General features: G+C 38.9%; 1 protein-coding gene across 5 annotated transcripts in view; it reads left to right on the forward strand.

Annotated features, from left to right (window-relative positions):
- CCSER2 (coiled-coil serine rich protein 2) overlaps positions 1-20,975 on the forward strand; it is a 1,462,971-nt gene that overhangs the window by 1,252,991 nt on the left and 189,005 nt on the right. The window lies entirely within an intron of this gene.

Consider the following 20,975-nt stretch of genomic DNA (forward strand, 5'->3'; position numbering starts at 1 on the left):
TTCTTTGAGACAATCACCAAGGCCATAGACGAGGGAAAGGTTTTTCACACAGCCTACCTTGATATTGCCAAGGCTTTCGACACCATTCTCCACTCTGGTATTGCAGAAAAACTCACCAGCCTGAACAGATGAAAAGATGGGTTACCAACTGGCTTACAGACAGAACTCACACGGTAAGAATAGTGGGCTCCAAGTCCGACTCTAAACCAGTCACAAGTGGTGTCCCGCAAGGCTCGGTCCTGGGACCCCTACTGTTCGGCATATACTTCTCAGAAGTACAGGCGCAAACAGGAGGACTATGGCTAACCAAGTTCACCGATGACTGCAAACTGGGAGCCATAATTGACTCTCCAGCTGACACGGACATCCTCCAAAAGGGCCTTACTGAGACGGACACCTGGTGTCAAAGTCATGGCCTCAAGCTAAATGCCAAAAAATGCATAGTCATCCCATTTGGGAAAAACAAAACACCCACGAATTACCACATAGGTGGCAGCCCCCTTAATACAGAAGAGGTAATAAGAAATCTGGGGACCCAGGTAGACAGTACTCTCTCCTTTGACAATCATATTGTCAAAGTAGTTAGGAAATCCTTCTGTGTGGCCCATCTAAATACTAAAGGGTATGCATCTAGAAATAAAGAGGTTATAGTGCCCGTCTACACGTCACTCATCAGACCCATCATAGAGTACAATGCCCCATTTGAGATGTACCTCACAAGACACTTCCAACAACTGGAGAGACCACAAAAGTACCTCACCAAGAGGATTACTGGCCTCAAACTTATGTCCTATGCAGCCCGACTGAAAAACCTCCAGCTGTACTCAGTGACATATCGCTTACTCAGAGGTGATCTCTGCCTGATTTACAAAGCCATGTCCAACTTAGAAATTAAAGAAATCTAAGTGACTGCAAGCCACGCGCTCTAGTGAGCTAAACCTCGCCACAACAATAAATAGGACATGCTGGAGGGATAGAGTCCTGTCACAGAGACTCCCCTTGCTTTGGAACAAAATTCCAAACTACATAAGGCAGAGCCCCTCACTAACACTCTTCAAGAGAAACCTTGGCGAGTGGATGGGTAACCGAAAATGCACCCCTGGGATCACTTCATTGGCTCTGCTTGACAGAGGATCAGTTAATTAATCAATGGGGTGGCTTAAGCCGACACACTCTAGCAGATAGCCTAGTACCTACCTATGAACCTATACTTACTCTGAGATTGCTGTAAAGTGAAGAGAATGGTATTGTACATCACAATACAGTGCGGAACGAGAACATTACCGTTCTCTTCACTGTACAGCGATCTCGGAGTTAGTATATTTAAGTTGCAGGGGTGGGGGGGTGCAGTGGTTTTATATGTTTTTTTTTTTTTTTAAACTTAATTTCTTGAGATTCTAGCCTCGATTTTACCTCGAGATTATGACATTTCAAAATTAAGAAGTGGACCCATATGTATATATAGCTATATATATAGCAAGTGCCTCCCTAAAGCACATACAGGCACTTGAAATAATTAAGATTTGGGCGAGTCCATTTTTTTTGATAAATTAATTAGTCTTGTGAAAAGATCCACTAAAATCAGGTAAAAGAAGTCTAGAAAAGTAACGGTACAATGATGTGTTTGTGGGCATTTTCATTCTAACACTGTAACTGCTTAACTCATTTGAGAATGGGAGTGCACTGGACCTGTCTCCCTCTGAGTTTTCAGTGGGACACCTATGCTGAAGGTAAGAAGTAACATCACAGATACACAGCTGTTACCTGCACCGTATGTAGTACCTGTCTCCATCTGAGTCCTCAGTGGGACACCTGTGCTGAAGGGTAAGATGTAACATCACAGATACATAGCTGTTACCTGTAACTGTATGTAGTACCTGTCTCCATCTGAGTCCTCAGTGGCACAACTGTGCAAAGATAAGAAGTTACTGATTGTTCCAGCTGCATGGTTAGTCTGAGATTCCATCAGTTCTTTAAATATAAATGATAGTGTCGATGCTTAGTGACACTAAATAAAATACACAGTTTAAGGTTATTAGGCTGTGGGACATTTCCCTGCAGAACATTTGGGTGGGACTTTGCTGATGTGAAATTCCACTGCAGAGAAAAATGGCTGTCAAAAATTCACTGTAGGCACAGAGAAGCTTACTGCACCATGCCTACAGCTTCAATAACTTCAGTAATTCAACAGGAGGAAAATAATGTCCGTGGCCCCCCAAACACCTAACAGCAGCAGGCAGTGTGGCAGGTAACAGCACCAACAGCATGCCCATTGGGCATATCTGTGATAGTGAAATGCAGTGCATGATGGGTGTGCCTTTATTAAGTGTGTTTAGACTAGTAACCCTTCCAAATGCTTAAGGGAGCATTGCCTAAAATACATACTTGGAGCATAAGTGTGACAACAGCAGCAAGCAGGATTTACTTCATGCTGATATAGTTACAAAAGTATGTAGTGTACATTAAGCACACTGTATCCCTGTTCCCATTCAGTATCTAATTGATGCTGTAGGAGTGAACTGCATGCTTCTTTGTGCCCACAATGAATTTGTGACAGCCGTGTGTCTATGCAGCTGAATTTCACTACAACCATTTGACCCCAACCAAATGTACTGAAGGGAAATGTCTTGTCACCTTGCAGCCTGAACATAAAACACACTCCTGCGTTAGCTGCTAGCCAGAGTCATCCTAAGTAAGAAAGTCATGGCACTGATTCTTTGTGTGAGCTTAACATTTCAGTATTATTTCAAGAAGCAGCTGTAGGCAAGGCGTGAATGATCCCAGCATGGGCATGTCAGCCTGTCAATTTATTATGCTACTGCCTGGCTGCTACTGTTTACAGCCCCCCTTAGTTCTTAGTATCCAGAGCTGTTAGAAGGCAGAGAATGATGGCTGTGCAGTGGCCATATGTCCAGCAATGTAAGAATGGTCGTTAACTGCAAACTGCATTGTAGCAATATGTCCAGCAATGTAGGGACTGTCATTATCTGCAGACTGCATTGTAATAGTATGTCCAGCAATGTAGGGACTGTCAACTGCAGACTGCATTGTAGCAGTATGTCCAGCAATGTAGGGACTGTCATTAACTGCAGACTGCATTATAGCAGTATGTCCAGCAATGTAGGGACTGTCATTAACTGCAGACTGCATTAGTATGTCCAGCAATGTAGGGACTGTCATTAACTGCAGACTGCATTGTAGCAGTATGTCCAGCAATGTAGGGACTGTCAGTAACTGCAGACTGCATTGTAGTAGTATGTCCAGCAATGTAGGGACAGTCATTAACGGCAGACTGCATTGTAGCAGCATGTCCAGCAGTGTGGGAACTGTCATTAACTGCAGACTGCATTGTAGTAGTATGTCCAGCAATGTAGGGACTGTCATTACCTGCAGACTGCATTGTAGCAGTATGTCCAGCAATGTAGGGACTGTCATTAACTGCAGACTGCATTGTAGCACTATGTCCAGCAGAGTGGGAACTGTCATTTAATTGCAGACTGCATTGTAGCAGTATGTCCAGCAATATAGGGACTGTCATTAACTGCAGACTGCATTGTAGCAGTATGTCCAGCAATGTAGGGACTGTCATTAACTGCAGACTACATTGTAGCAGTATGGCCAGCAATGTAGGGACTGTCGTTAACTGCAGACTACATTGTAGCAGTATGTCCAGCAATGTAGGGACTGTCATTAACTGCAGATTGCATTGTAACAGTATGTCCAGCAATGTAGGGACTGTCATTAACTGCAGACTGCGTTGTAAGCATCACATCATGTGCGGTCACAGTGTATAGGAGCAGACAGCTTTAAAAGCTTGTTCAATACTGACTTGAGATTTATCAGGTATTTTAATAAGAAGTACATTTTTTCGCCATATTTAGTAGAGGTTCTGCAGCTCTGCCACCAAAAAGCACCAGCAACCCTTGCATTTATATGTGGATCAAGAGAGTTCCTGTATTTGCTAATGGTCTCTCCCAAGAATACAGCAGTCTGTCATTTGGGTAAAGAAAAAAAAATGCTTTATTCAATATTACCGGGCATCAACATAGTTAGACCTTGGGAGTTGTAATGATGACCTTTCATTTGGTATGCATATAACCTCTTTGGTCCACTGTGTTGTCTCCAGAGCATATGGATTTACCCACTTGATCTCCCATATGGTTAAGAGCCGTGCCAGGGAGGAAACTTTCCCCCTGTATGCAGCTTTTATCAAACCCTACCAGTTGCATAATACCCACCTTGCTACATGGGCACATGCCAGCTGGTGCAGTAGCAGAAGGTTCCAATGCAGGAAAAAACACAGCAACGTACTTTATAAATTTAATAAGAAAAACTAATCTTTCAGGTTGACAAAAAACCTTCATCAGTGCAAGATAAAATAGATGAGCCACATTTAAATATACAGCCCTGTTAAGCATAGCCAATAAAAATACACAAGTGATTAACAACAATACAGTTTCTTTAAAGAAAAATAAAAATTCACTCTAAGTACATTTTTTATTTTAAAAACATCCGTAATTCAACATCCAGTCAAAACAGTTGATCTCTTATTTGATGGGAAAAGTGTACAGACATCTGTTTATAACAAAATAGTCCACAAGAACAAATATTTACATTCTACAAGCATGCATGCTCCACATGTATTCAAAGTGATTATTAGGGGTCAGTACTTACCTACATGCAGATTGAATACACACATGGACAAATGACTTGAACAAATGGAAGAAGTAACTAATGAGTTTGAGTTGAGGTTATGATTAAGATTTTTTTGGATAACATTGTGAAGACTGATAGAGAAGGGTGAAGGCTGCCAGCCTAGCCAGATAGAATTTTATAGATAATTCTATCATTTGTAAATATAGATGTAAAATACAGGCTTGTTTCTTAAATGAAAGAACACACTGTAAAATGTTGAACTTCAAGATTGTAGCAGCATTGCCATCTACTGTAAGGAAAACTAAGTCAAGCATTTCACATTTGTCCTTTGAAATTAAAATTATTTCATCACTGCCTTTGATGTTTTACAATTCGGCTCTGGTCTGGCTGGATGGGGGCTTCATGTCCATTGTTTTAAGGCTAAAGTTAATGACCAGAATTTACATGTGAAATGTCTTTTATTGCTCTAAGTGTAAAAGAATGTAAATGCAGTTAATGTGTAGTCTGGGAACTCCAGGAATGGTGAAAAAAAGATGATGTAATCTTTATCAGAACTGGAGTTTCATTTTAAACAGTGAGAACCAGAAATTATTAAGCATTTTTGTCTTTATATCCATCTCATCAGCACTTTGCCTGTGTCTTAAGTAAGTTACTTTAAAAGTATGTTTTCTTGTAAAAATAGCTAGGACTATAAAGATTAGACTAAGTGTTTTTTTCTGTTATGTCAAAAATGTACTACAGAATTATTTAAGTTCCTGTGTGATCTCTGAACTCTTGAATAGCACTGTGGTGCAGTAGTATTGTCTTGTGTTTTTAGTATTTATTATTACATATTTTTAAACCCTTTGCAACTGTGGCTGGTTTGTGCAGAGACAAGTTAAGCTCTAGAGTACATTGCATATTTATAGAGTTTATTGTACAAAGCCACTCTAATAAGCCTTAGACTGTTTAGTCACACTTCCCAATTGGATAATATTATTGCACAGTAATAAATGGACACCCTTTTAAGGGCCTTTGGGTAGCTGATAATTATTAGCTGGTGGTGGCAGTAATTACTACCGTATAGTCTGGGTAAAGGGGCACAGCTAGAGAATGTGTCTGCCTTTCCCATGAGTGTCTGTGAAGTTGTATAAATACCTATCTCAAAGCGTGTGTGTGTGTGTGTGTGTGTGTGTGTGTCTCAGCTACTTGGGCAGGGACACGGATCACTGGTTGGACAGAGAGGGTACTGGATGTTAGCTTGCCAGCTAGGCTGAGATCTGGACCCTATAGCTGTGCCAGTGGGGAGTCTTATTGGAGACCTGGGGAGCAACAGAGCAACCAAGCCCCAGACTGTCTGTGATCTCTGTGTGCACTTAAGGGAAATTGTACTTTATTGTGTGTATTTGTTATCTTTTCCTCATATATGAGATGCCCTCTCTGGTGTTAGTGGCGGGGATTAAGGCTCCTTGATTGCTGGGCCAGGGCGCGGGCATCGCAAACATAAAGAATGAAGTCATGTTAATGAGACATGCTCAAGTTCAACCCTATTTTAGTGGTAGTGGAACATTAGATAGACCAAACAATATATTAAGTAGGGGTAACATACTTCATCACCTTACTACTTTTAGTAGATGCAGTGATGGTGTAAGGAAAATAATTATGGACAATTGGGGTATTTTTAGGACCCTACCTGAACTACAGAGTATCATAGATGGAAAACCAAGATTCACTTTTTGTAATTGAGTCTGAAACAAGTGTTATAAGAATGTCAAATGTAATACTGAAACTATATGATTTTCAAAGCACTTTTCTTTGTGCCGTAATTGCATTTGCTGTACCCTTATAAATAGTGATTTTAACTTTATACACCCTATTACCAATAAGTTTTAAATATTTAAATGTTTTGCAACTTGTAATTCATAATATATAGTTTACTTGGCAACATGCAAAGCATGTCCAAATTTCTATGTTGGAAAATCCACAAGATACCTGAAAGACAGGATAATAGAACACAGATCAGATGTTAGAAGGGAGAGCACAGTGAATGCACTTGCCAAACATATCTCTGAAAATGGTTTGAAACATATGTTTACTTTTAGAGTAATAACTGCCATTCATAAGAATATAAGGGGAGGTGATTAAAACAATAAACTTGAACTTAAGGAACATGAATGGATTTTATAGTTGCAGGCAGACTGCCCCCCTGGTATCAACCAAATGGTTACTCTCAAACCTGTTTTAAAAGAGAAACAAATGCACACACATATATATATATATATATATATATATATATATATATATATATATAATTGTTTTAACTGGATGTCGATTATGGATGTTTTTAAAAGGAAAAATGCACTTGAGTGAATTTTAATTTTTCTTTAAAGAAGCTATATTGTTGTTAATCACATGACTATTTCTATTGGCTGTGCTTAACAGGACCGTATATTTAAATGTGGCCTAATTGTATATTTCTGTCTTGCACTGATGAAAGGTTTTTGTGAACCTGAAAGCTTTACTTTTTCTTATTAAATTTATATAGTATGTTGCTGTTTTTTTTTTTTTTTTGCTTTGGAACTGTTGTATCAACCATCACTTTGCTGATGCTCTTATTATTATATTATTAGCAGCAGCAGAAGGTACCAGGATTCCTCACAAAAAGAATGGAAAGGCTTTGAAATTTGTCTTTTAGCCAAAGATTACAAGTCTATTCTCCATATCTTAGTAGAAGCATATACCAGGCATATACCAAGTATTAAAGGACTCCTTACTATTTGAAACTCTTTGCTTAGAATAACCATTGATATTCGAAACACAGGAGGACACACAAACTCACTAAAAAAGAATGCCAGCTGTAGCATGAAATGTGACAACTTCATATCCCATACCTAGGGATGTGTTCCCTTCTCAGATAAACTTAGATCATCAGTGCATACCTTCAGGAGGTAACTGGATGACCGCACATTGGCACCTGAAAGGGCAGTAAGTTCCTGTGTGTTTGAGCTTGAACTCCAGTTACGTTGGTTTTCAGTTTTGTGGTGTGCTGAGTCACATTTTGACATCACACTTCTCAATATTTCATTACTGTACATTAACTTGCTGTGGAAAGATTCTCTATTTGGTTAATTCAGGACACTGAAGATAAGTAACTGTTTGTGCCAATTCTTACATATGTCTTAGCCTGAGATGTAGCATTCTGTCTTCTCACTTGCAGTTCAGTCTTCTAGTAGATGTCTTCAGCTGTTACATTTGTTGCAAAAAAATATATATTCTTCATTTCTTATGTCATCCAATATGTTTCCTGTCATATCGTCCACTGAAGTGTTTCTACTGAAGGCAAAGCATAGTTTGTGGGTATGATTGCTTTAATTGCTTTCATGTCATGCTAGAATTGGAACTGCGCTGAACAGCTGGCTACTTCGAGGACTAATGTAAAAAGATTAATTTTGCATTAACAAGTAATTTACAAATGCAAAGTGCAAACAGGAGATATTTGCTAGCTCTAAGCTTGGTTTTATTTATTGAAAGCTTTATTTTACTTAGCTTATGGATCCTCCTGTATGGAGGAGTTATCTGCCAGTCCTGTGAATTTGCTCCATTTGTGATATTATTTCAGTCTGTCATGCCAGCTTTCATGGCTTTCTGTTCATACAAAATCGACAGCTTATGTTTTGCTTTTTTTGAATCGTTGGTTCATAGAAGGTAACAAGCCTAACCATCTTTACACCCAGTTGCTCCATTTGTCAGTGGTTAGATGAGTGAAGTTCGCAGATGTAAGGGTCTGTAGTAGTTAATAATGACTTCCTTTGTCCAGGAGGGACATGGACACCCACCCTAGGACTGAATTTGCGGTCTCCCAACAATCATTGAGCTAGGTTGCGTTTGAAGAGGGTCTCGTGGGGGGGGGGGGGGGGGGCTCTGTTTCACATGAATTGGAAGCTTGTTCCAGAGAAGTGGCAGTTCTGGGAGACGTATCTATTCTCCAGCATGACCTGTTCATGTCAGAGACTAGGTGAAGATCTCTGGAGTGAGTGACCCAGGTGCAGTTTGATTTACGAATGTGTAGCATTTCCATAAGGGCCAGGTCAGAGACTGCCCTGTAAGCCAGGCACAAGTCACCCCTTAGCAACCTGTAGGAGACAGAATACAGTAACAGGGCTTTCAGTCTTCCCACATAAGACTTGTTTTGTGTACCCTGTAATTTCTTAGTGAGAAACCTCTGCAGTCTCTCCAGTTGCTGCAGGTGTATGGTGGGGTACAAGCAAAAGGAAACATTGTACTCAATTATTGGTATGATGAGGGCCTAGTATAATGGAATTATAACATCCTTCTATCTAGATGTCTAACACTTCCAAAGCCAAAAACAGTAAAAAATCCATGACACTGCTGAGAGATACACCAGCCGTTTAAGCGCTTTCACCCATCATTCTGTGGGCTTCTTCAGAGTAAAGTGCATTAAAGCAAGATTGCCTTTATAAATTAATCTTCAATTAACCAATCATATAACAATTAATAAACACCTATTGAATGGTGTTTTAAAATACATTACTAAAACTTGATATTAAATAGCAAACAAACAGTGAAGAATTAATATAAAAAAGAGAAACAATACAAATAGCATGACAAGATCAACTGCATAATTAAAATAATTAAATTACTAAAATACTTTGAGCTTCTTCCTAGTTGTATGGTTCCCTGTAGATAAAAATACATTACAACACACTTAAAAAAATTATGAAATTCTAGAAATGTAAACTATATAAAAATATGTATGATATATATATATATATATATATATATATATATATATATATATATATATATATATGTATATATATATATGTATAAAATTCCGTCTGTTGTATCAAATACAATTTGTATCTAAGTATACTGCTGATCGAAATACAGTCATTAATGCCTGGTGGTTTATTAGCTTCTAAACGAAGCTGCCACAAACACTCTCTCATTTCCAACAGTCTTAAAATTACCAACAGCCTCAGTCTTAGGTACCCGGTCTATTATTAAAAATAAAAACCTTTTAAAATTTGTGCATACTATACTGTGTGTAAACAGGGCACTGGTTCCTTTTTTGTTTTTAGTGTCCCTGTTATGTTCCAAAATACATTTCCTAAGCTTACGTACAGTTTTGTCAACATAAAATGCCTGCCAGCTGAGGCAGGTGGCAAGATAAACCACCATGTCTGTATTGCAATTAAAGTGCCCTGGGCACCTGAGTGTTCTATTGTAATTATTCACCTTCACATACGGGCTACAAAAACCACAATTACCCATCCACGAAATATTATTATATGGGTCCATGGAACCTCTTTATAATAATTATTTTAGGTTCCTACTTCTACTATATGAAAAAATAGGTTTTGGGCCCACTGTCTCCATCATTTCCTTAGAAAATACATTGTCCCATATTGTTTCCATAATCTTCTTTATCTTAGGTGCTGTATGATTATACTTCAGTATCATAACTGCGTTCTTGGAAAAAGTGTTTTGCCCGGTCTCCCTTGTGTTCTCAACTTTATCACCTTCCCTCTCAATATCAAGAAGAATTGGTTGGTAGAGGGGACTGTCTTTTGTTACAAATCTCATTTCCTGCTCTAGAGAACAAGTGCTGGGAGGCAACCCTTATTCCTAAAAAGATCCGTAAGATAATCCATTTCTTTAAGAAATGTGTCATCCTGACTAACCAATCTTGAAACCCGGACCATTTGCCCTTTCACCACGTTCTTCTTTAAGGTGTGTGGGTGGCAACTCTCATAGTGAAGAAAAGAGTTGCAGTAAGTTTTTTTGTGGAAGATGCTGGAGCTAATTTTACCATCACGTTTATATAGTAAGATGTCTAGAAATTCTATTTTGTCATTACTATAATGACTGGTAAACCTCAAAAACCCAGTCGTATTTATTTCCAAATAATCAATAAACTCCAGTAATTCTTCCTCGGTGCCTCTCCGTAAAATTAATATTTCGTCCAGGTACCTTAAATAGGTTAACATTTTTTATGTATATCTTGAATTAAGGACAAAACTGTCTCTCACACTCAGCCAACACTAGGTTCACATATATAGGGGCACATCTCGCCCCCATCGCCACCCCTTCGATCTGTTTATAAAACTCTCCATTGAATAACATAAAATTGTTCAACAAAACCATCTCCATCAATTCTACCATTAGTTCTCTTAAAACATTGTGTAATTCTCCAAGTACTTTCAAGCTGTTACCAAAGAATTCCAAACCTGTCTCGTGAGGAAAAAAGGTTTATGACATCAGTTGTTACAAACAGAGGTTCTCCCATTCGATTCTCGGCTGGACCGCCTTCTGTGTGGAGTCTGCATGTCCTCCCCGTGGTCGAGTGGCATTCGAAAGACATGCGTGAATGGGCATGCCTTCGTTGAAAGTTGGGCGTCGAGCTGGCACCTCTGCACCGTGAAAATCTACTGCCAATCATTAGCGGACCGGAGTTTCACTGTGGCAACCCCTAACCGGGAAAAGCCGAAGGAACAACAACAACATCAATTGCTACAAACATAAACTCTTCGTCAGTCAGTCGTGCAGCAATCAGTGGCACAATTCTGGCTTTCATACCAACAACAGAACCAACCACAACTGAGTGATAAAGATGGTCGAGACATGACTTTTTTGACTGGTTCATTTAACTGTGACTCTTCGATTTTTGAAACATTATGTACCGAATTTATTGATGAGTACAATTATTTTGAAAATACTAATTTGAAAACTTTAGGTTGTAAGCACATCTGTGTTAATAATTTTTCTATTTATAATTTTACTGAGTTAGAAATTTCCACAGATTATACTACATTGTTTCAAAAAGGATTTTCTTATATACCTATGTACAGATATGATGTTGGGAGGCTGCTTAGAAAACTAAAATTAAATACTAGATTGTTGAATTTAAGGATGTTTTTTGCTAACAATGGCAACCCCTTGGTTGATCATGTTGTAAACCTTAAGCGAAGTAGTACGTTTATGCCACCCTGTAACCCCAACATTATGGTGTTTGAAAAATTATGTGAGAGTCAGATCAGGAGATGTATTTTGTCAGACAAGATGAGCACAGACAATTTAACTAATGGGGAAAAGTTATGTTTGAAACAACTCACAGGATCGAATACATATAGAGGAATGAAACCAGACAAAGGTGTGTGTGTGTGTGTGTGTGTGTGTGTGTGGGGGGGGGGGTGATCATGGCTAGTATGGATTATACACTAAGAATGGAGGAATTGTTGAAATGACAACAGCATATATGAAAGAGTATCAAAATTCGATGTGTACCGAGCTTATGCAAAGATAGTTTGGCAGCTTTATGAATACCTTAGTGAAGGATCATTTTGGAACAACAATACAAATACCTTATGGTAGATCACCTTGTGATTCTCCACATTTTTGATATTCCAAAAATACATAAATGTATAAATTCTCCTCCATTTAGGCCAATTGTAGCTGCCAAGGGATCTAAGATGGAAGTTATGGCTTCGTTCATTGATTTGAACTGTAACAAATTCTTGGAAAAGACCCCCCTCCATCCCATATATTAAAATATTCTTGGCATTGCTTGGACACTATTCGAAATATACATTTAAAAGTTAACAAAAGAGTTTGTAACAACTGATGTCATAAACCTTTTTTCCATTATTCCCCAGGAGATCGGTTTGGAATTCTTTGGTAACAGCTTGAAAGTACTCTGGGAATTACACAGTGTTTTAGGTTCATAGATTCATAGGTTGGTACTAGGCTATTGGCCCAAGGGTCTAAGTAAGCCTAGCCAACAAGGCTCCCTGGCTTATATCACCCAAGAAAGTTATTTTTCTGTACCCCCGTCGAGCAGAGCCACAGAAGTGATCCCCGGGATGTATTTCCTATTTCCCATCCACTCATCAAGAATTTTCTTGAAGAGTGCTAATGAGGAACTTTGCTTGACATAGATGGGTAGTTTGTTCCAGAGTATGGGAAGTCTCTGGGACAGGAATCTATCCCTCCAGCATGTCCTGTTTATTGTGATGACAAGGTTTAGGTCCCTAGAGCATGAAGCTCGGAGGGATTGGGATTTCTTTAGGTGCAGCATGTCCAACAGCTCTGGGTTTGACATAGCTTTATATGTTAGGCAGAGATCACCTCGGAGTAGGCGATATGCTACGGAGTAAAGCTGGAGTTTTTTGAGACTGTCAGTGTAGGGCATATGTTTGAGGCCAGTAATCCTCTTTGTGAGGTACTTCTGGGGCCTTTCCAGCTGCTGCAGATGTCTTGTGAGGTACATTCCAAAAGGGGCGTTGTACTGTATAATAGGTCTAATGAGTGTTGAGTACAGAGGAACAATGACCTCTTTTTTTCCTGGATGAGAACCATTTTGTGATGAAGTGTGTGATGACCGTGCCCTGGCCCAGCAATCAACAAGCCTCAATCCTCACTGCTAACACCAGGGAGGTTGTCTCATAGAAGAGAAAAGGATAACTAATACACAGTAAAGTACAATTTCCCTTAAGTGCACACAGAGATCACAGCCATTCTGGGGCTGGTTGCTCCCTTGCTCACCAGGTCCCCAGTAAGACTCCCCACTGGCACAGCTATAGGGTCCAAGTCTCAGCCTAGCTAGGCAATCTAGAACCTCTAGTACCCTCTCTGTCCAACCAGTGCTTTGTGTCCCTGCCAAGTAGCTGACACAACACACACACTTTGAGATAAGTATTTATACAACTTCACAGACACTCCTGGGAAAGGCTGACACAGATTCTCCAGCTGTGCCCCTTTACCCAGACCATATGGTAGTAATCCCTGCCACTACCCAGCTAATAATATCAGCTACTAAAAGGCCTTTAAAAGGGCGTCCAATTATTACTGTGGAATATTATAATCCAATGGTAGTATGACTAACAGTCAAGGCTTACTTTAGAGTGGCCTATTACAATAAACTCTATAAATATGCAATGTACTCTAGAGCTTATCTCTACACAAACCAGCCACAGGTAGAAGGTTTTAAAAATATTTGATAATAAATAATTAAAACCCAAGACAAAACTACTACACCACAGAGATATCTAAGAGTTCAGAGATCTCACAGAAACTTAAAATAATACAGTAGGGCAGGTCTGATTTCAAAGAAAAATATCTGATTAGTCTTTACTAGCTTTAACTATTCCTACAAGAAATCACAGTGCTAAAACATACACGTGAGCATAAGGCAGAATGCTGATAAGTTGGATATCAAGATCAAAATGCCTCCAGTCTCTTGTGAGAAATAGTATTTAAACATTACTAACAGACATGTCTCTAAGGCCCTCCAAATTACATCATTTTTGACACTTGGGTTTTCCCAGTATTCATATTGCATCATCTTAACACCTGATCCAAGTTTTTAGGCCACAAACTGCATTATGTAGCAGTCTAACACCTGCTCAAAAACTTACAACAATACAAGGCATTTCACATATACACTCTTGCAGAAACTAGAGCAATAAAGCACATTCCACATCTAAATTCTGGTCATAAACTTTAGCCTTAAAACAACGAGCATGAAACCTTTATCCAGCTGCACTGGAGCCGAATTCTAACATGAAAGGGTCACAACATGCTTCACTGGGCCAGTAGAGTGCAATGTTGTCACATATTTTGCAGTTCCACATTTCACACGGTTATCAAGACAACATGCCTGTATTTTACATTTATTTACAAATGCCAGTATTATATATCAAATTCTATTTGATTAGGCTGGCAGCCTTTGCCCATCTCTCCCCAATTGTCACAAGGTTTGCCATGTAGAAGGATTTCCTGACTACTGTGGCGATGTGATTATGAAAGGAGAGACTACTGTCCACCTGGGTCCCAAGGTCTCTTATCAGACATTCAGCGTTAAGTAGACTGCCACCTATGTAGTAGTTCATGGGTACATAGTTTTTACCAAAGGGGCTGACAGTACACTTTTTCGGATTGAGCTTGAGGCCATGGCTCTGACACCAGGCATCTGTCTCAGTGAGGCTCTTCTGTAGGATGTCCACATCATTTCTGGACTCGACTATGGCTCCTAGTTTGCAGTCATCTGCGAATTTTGTTAGGCAAAGGCCTTCTGTGTTAGCCTGTACTTCAGAGAAGTAGATAACAAACAGGAGAGGTCCCAGGACTGAACCCTGTGGTACTCCACTTGTCACTGGTTTGAAGTCAGATTTGGTGTCTGCAACCTTTACAGTGTGGGTACTGTCAGTGAGCCATTTGGCAACCCATCTTGTGATGTAAGGATTTATACCTAGTTTAGTGAGTTTATCTATAATTCCAGAATGGAGGATGGTTTCGAAAGCCTTGGCGAGGTCAAGCTAGACTGTGTGAACCACCTTACCTTCGTCTACAGCTTTGGTTCTTCTTCTTTCGGCTGCTCCCATCAGGGGTCGCCACAGTAGATCAACTGTTTCCATGTCTTCCTGTCCTCAGCATCTTGCTCTGTCACACCAACCACCTGCATGTCCTCTCTCACCACTTCCATAAACCTTATCTTAGGCCTTCCTGTTTACCTGTTACCTGGCAGCTTCATCCTTAGCATCTTTTTCCCAATATACTCTGCATCCCTCCTCAGCACATGTCCAAACCAATGTAATCTTGCCTCTCTGGCTTTGTCTCCAAACCTTCCAACCTGGGATGACCCTCTAATATACTTATTCCTAATCCTGTCCATCCTCGTCACACCCAGTGCAAATCTTAACATCTTCAACTCTGCCACGTCAAGCTCTGACTCCTGCCTTTTTGTCAGTGCCACTGTCTCCAACCCATATAACATAGCTGGTCTCACTACCCTCTTGTAGACCTTTCATTTCACTCTTACTGGTACTCATCTGTCACAAATCACTCCTGACACTCTTCTCCACCCACTCCATCCTGCCTGTACTCTCTTCTTCCCCTCTCTTCCACACTCATCATTACTCTGAATTGTTGATCCCAAGTCTACAGCTTTGGTTACTGCCTCAAAGAAGTCGATCAGGTTCAGAAGGCATGATCTGCCTTTCACAAAGCCGAACTGGGTGGGGTCCAGAGTTTGGAGGTTACCAATGTCTTTATTTATGAGTTCCATGATGATATGTTCCATGGCCTTACAGACCAGGCTCGTCAGGTTAATAGGGCGATAGTTCCCGGGATCAGTGGTGACTCCCCCTTTGTGGAGTGGGATAACTGTTGCTGTGCAACATTCAGTGGGCACAAAGCCTGATGTGACGCTATGATTGAACATGGTGCTTAGGTGGGGAGCCAGTTCATTCTGAAATTCATGTAAACCGCAGCCTGGGATTTTGTCCGGTCCCATGGATGCTGTGTTTTGGCTTTAGAGAGTGCAGCTTTTACCTGCGTAATTGTGATTACAGGGACTCTGCAGTCTTCCTGTATAGATATGGGCCCTTTAGGGGGTGAGAGGGGGGTAAAGTTAAAACTGAACCTATCTGCCAGGATGTTGGCAATATCAGTTGGTTCTGTAATTTTCATGCCATTGTGTTGTAACTCAGAGCAGATCTGGGTGCTGCCATTGAGATTCCTGACATAGCTATAGAATGCTTTGTGGTTGTCCTTAGAATCATTGGCGATTTTGTTTTCATAAATAGCTTTGGAGGATCTTATAAAAGGATCTTAGTTTCTTACTGAGGCTGATCAGGGAGCTCCTCCACTCATGGGATTTTACTCTATTTTGCAACAGTTTCTTCCTTCTGTTGTAGAGTTTGTTTATGGCAGGGGACCACCAGATTGGCTTCCTTTTTTTGGAGGATAGCGTCTTGGTTCTGTTTGGGATAGCATAATCCATGCACTCGTGTAAGTGCTTATAGAGTGCATTTGTGTAGGATTCAGCAGTCGTGACTGTATTGTCCAGCTGCGTGGGTGTCATGAAGTTCACCATTTCTGTCTAAAGAAGCATGAAGTTTGCTTTGGAGAATTTTTTTACTATGGTTTCCTTAACGAGGGGTGGGATGTGGATATCTAATGGTAGAATTGATGGAGATGGTTTTGTTGAACAATTTTATGTTATTTAATGGAGAGTTTATAAGATTATTTATGTTGTAAAATGTCATTTTTTTATATATACATGTGTAGTTAAATTATTTTAACATGAATTTAGTATGAATTTTATTAAGTGACATTTTAAAGGAATTGTAATATGGGAAATGAATGGTCAAGTTGCATTATGTAGAGTATTGTATTTCTTTAAGATGTTTCACATTTAATTGAATAATAGTTTGCATGGGCGGTTTTTATTAAGATGACAAGTATATATGGGAGTGTTTTTTTACATCATGTGTTCTGAGGAAGTCATTTTATTTTGATGAAAGCGCTAAACCAGTTTCAATTGTGTTTAAATAAAGAGTACTGTCGTGGTGCTGAATCCAGTTTCCTGGCGTTTTTTGCTGCCGCTGTGTGGTGGTTTTTGTTTCATTGCTGTTGGATTCCAGGACATTCATTTGTTTTATCGGTTGTATTTCATCATGGATTCTATGCACGAGATATTGGATTCTTCAACCTCTATAACTCGTGAAGAGGTTGACAAAATACATTCAGAAATGGCTATAATCAAGGGCGAAATAACTCGCCTATTGGAACTACTAACACCGCCTTCTGCTGTGCATACTAATTTAGCGCAGCCCAACTTTAATGCTATGACGTCAATACGGTCCTCTATAGGTAACGGCAGCGACGAGGAAATCCCGAATGGGCAGAGGAGACATTCATCTCCGTTCCTGTCGAACTGCACACCGAGGAAGAAAGATAAAGAACATGTTGCGAGGCAGAGAAGTATTGCCAATACTTCCAACCAGTCCGGTAACCAAGATGATGATGTTTATCTCATTTCTGGCGCGAAACCTAAACGGCTACCACCAGTCCGTACGTATGCTATGGAGGAAAAGATTAGTGGTGCCAATTACAAGCATGGCAAAGGTACTGTTCCTCAGCGCTCTCCTTCGGGAGACTTAGAAAGCGCCAATGTTTATAATTTAGATAAATTCATGCAAATGCATTTTGAATTTAATGACAATAATAATCTTAACTCTAAAAACAAACGTGAAGGAGGTGAGGGGTATCCCCCTTCACTTAAGGAACTTATCTACAATTTTGGTAATAAGTTGACTAAAATCAAAAGCATTCAGGTGGATAATATGTATCTTCGCAAGTGTATAGACATTGGTATAGTCCCTATGGGACTACGTTTTTTTAAGGAACCCCTAGGGGTCGAAATGAACGATGACAATATCAGGATGTGTAATGACATGTTTAATGGGTTCGGGAAGCAGTTCATGCAATTCATTGTCAACTGCAATGACTCTAAATTAAGTTGTTTATTGCAGGAAGTTGAACAGATGAATAAACTCATTCAAAAAGACATGTTGTTTCCACAATGGGAAAAATTGTATTTTAAACAATATGAATATGCTGAAAGCAATTGTAAAAAAGTTTTTGATAGAAAATGTAGAAAGTTACAGAGGGATATTACTCAATATGAGAAAGGTTTGGTATATAGGTGGAATGTTAAAAAAGATGGGGGGATTTATAAAAAAGATGGGGGGATCAATAAGGATATGAAGTATACTACTAGTTATAATGGTTTCACCACAGCTCTAGGGGAGGAATAATTTTTTTTAGAGGAAGAGAGGGATTACTACAATTGGCAGACAGTGAAACAGAAGGGGAAGGGGAAAAACAGATGGACAGGACGCAAGCCTTATCCATAGCTTACCCAGACTGTTTCAATTGTCAAACATTGTCGGCTGAATGTGCAAATCCTGTGATGTACACAACAGATAAGAGTGATGAAAATGTTATTGATGGGATACTACATATTAGTGGGGAAATGAAAATATATAATTATAGTACATATCAAGTTCAACCTGAGCTTTTTTCTATATTTTCAAAGGGTATGAAGTTTATTCCAGACAAATCTCTGGACATAACTGATACATTGGTAGAATTTAAATTATTTTTGAGAAAGCTGAATTTAGGGATATTTTTCAACAAAAACACTATGATTAATAAAGACACGAGTGAATTGAAAAAGAAAAGTGTCTTCACCCCCCCTATGTCCAAAATTTTGACATCTTTTGAGAACGTGGTAAATGCTGAAATGTATGGTTTATACAATAAACATAGGTACAAAAAAGGACATTGTGATACAAGCAAACAGGTTCATGATATTGTGGATTCACTTTGTGAACAAAATATTAGAATTATGTCTGCGGACAAAGGGGGAGGAATTGTTCTCTATGACCAGGAGAAATATACAAGTAAGATCTTTGATTTATTAAATAATTGTTCACAGTATGCAGTTTCCTCCTTGAATGAAGTGAACATAGCTCATGGTCGTATTGATTCATATTTAGAAGAATTTTTATTGGAAAATAGAATAAGTGAGGATTTATATAAATACCTCAAAGTAGAGTTTCCCATACTTGCAACAATCACAGGTATCCCCAAAATTCATAAAAACATATTGGATCCCCCAATTAGACTTATCATCTCAGGAAGTGCAAGCAAAGCCTTTCCTTTTGGTCGAGTGGTTCATCACAAATTAAAACACATGTACAACACTGTTGAGCATATTATGAAAGATTCATGGGAATTCTTAGGAATTTTCAAACAGGAGTTATGGAGCCTGAACCTTGTATTTGTTACTATTGATGTACAGGACTTGTTTTCATGCATCCCCAAAAATGATGGCATGAATAGGTTCTACAATAATATAAACAGGTACAGTGGATTGGGACAGGAGGATGCATCTTTACTTGTTGAATTCATGGATATAGTACTAGATCATAATTACATCTATTTTGAGGGGGAGTACTCTAAACAGAAGACTGGCGTAGCAATGGGGACAGCATGTGCCCCCATCTATGCCAACTTGGTTTTGCTCGACTGGGAAAGAGAATTTGTTTTGAACACGAAATGGATGTCACAGATCAAGAGATATGTCCGTTATTTGGACGACATCTTTATTTTATGGGAAGGTCATAAACATGAATTATCATCATTTGTGGATTACATCAATCACACTACAGATTATCTTAAGTTTACATCTCAATGTGATACTGTGGGGATCAATTATTTAGATGTCTATCTATATAGTGATGGAGAGGCTTTTCAGTCTCGCATCTACAGAAAGGATACATTCAGCAATGGTTATTTGCACTTTGAAAGTGCACATTCCTACAATACAAAACGGAGTATTTTAAGGGGGCAGTGTATCCGAACTGCAAGGATGACATCAGATAAAAAGATTATGTTACAAGAATTGTCATATATTGGCAGTCTATTTGCAGAGAAAGGATATCCCCAAGCTATGATAAAAGATGTTATTTTGTACGTATCTAAAGAGTGGGGCAAAAAATATACACCCCTTATAGGTATTGGAATATTGAATAACAACCAGTTGAATAGTAACAACAATAATAGCAATAGTGACACAAGTAACAAATATACCAAAGCATGCATATTAAAATATGGCAGGCATATTAGGGAAGTTAAAAATATTATTGCATCAAATTGGAACATATTGACAAGTGATGTGTCAATAAAGGAGAAAATACCTGATAGACCACAGTTTGTTTATAAGACGGAATAATTTGAAAAGAATCATTGAAGTAAAAGCTAGTTATCACAGGAGAAATAAGACACATAAGACGGGTACAAAAAAATGTGGACATTGTAACTTTTGCAAATACATATTTGAGGCACCTTTTATTACTCTAAATAACAGCATAAGAAGTAAGGTCAAATTCTGTCATGGAAATTGTCAGACCCAGCATATAATATATTTAGGCATATGTGAAACATGTATGAACTATTATGTTGGGAAGACTAACCGTTGTTTCAAGAATAAGATATATGATCATATGTATTGTATTAGAAAATGTGACATTAACAATGCCTTGTCCCTTCATTTGATTAACAATCCACAATGTATTGGTTTTAAGTTTGCCATCCTGGAGGTGATATTCCCTAATCCAAGAGGGGGAAACATAAAGGCAGTCGTGGGTGAAAAGGAGATTAGATGGCAGATCAGACTTGATGCATCTACACCTCCGGGATTGAATGAAATGATCCCCACTAAACCCCTTATTAGGACCTAAGTACATGTCAATGTATTATATCAAATACATTACTAATATTTTCAGTTTTTTTATATTAATATTTAGATTAATATCTGCAATCAGCATGAGATACATTCATAGTTATCAATTATTTTCATACCATGTAAATACACTATAATATGTGATTTATTTAAAGACATATGTAGGTATATAATAACACAAATAATGTTTAGATACAGATTTCCACATTAGTAGCACGTCTAGTGT

The sequence above is a fragment of the Protopterus annectens genome, chromosome 14.part0 (genome assembly GCF_019279795.1).
Source record: "Protopterus annectens isolate FY-2018-M chromosome 14.part0, PAN1.0, whole genome shotgun sequence".
Lineage (NCBI taxonomy): Eukaryota > Metazoa > Chordata > Ceratodontiformes > Protopteridae > Protopterus > Protopterus annectens.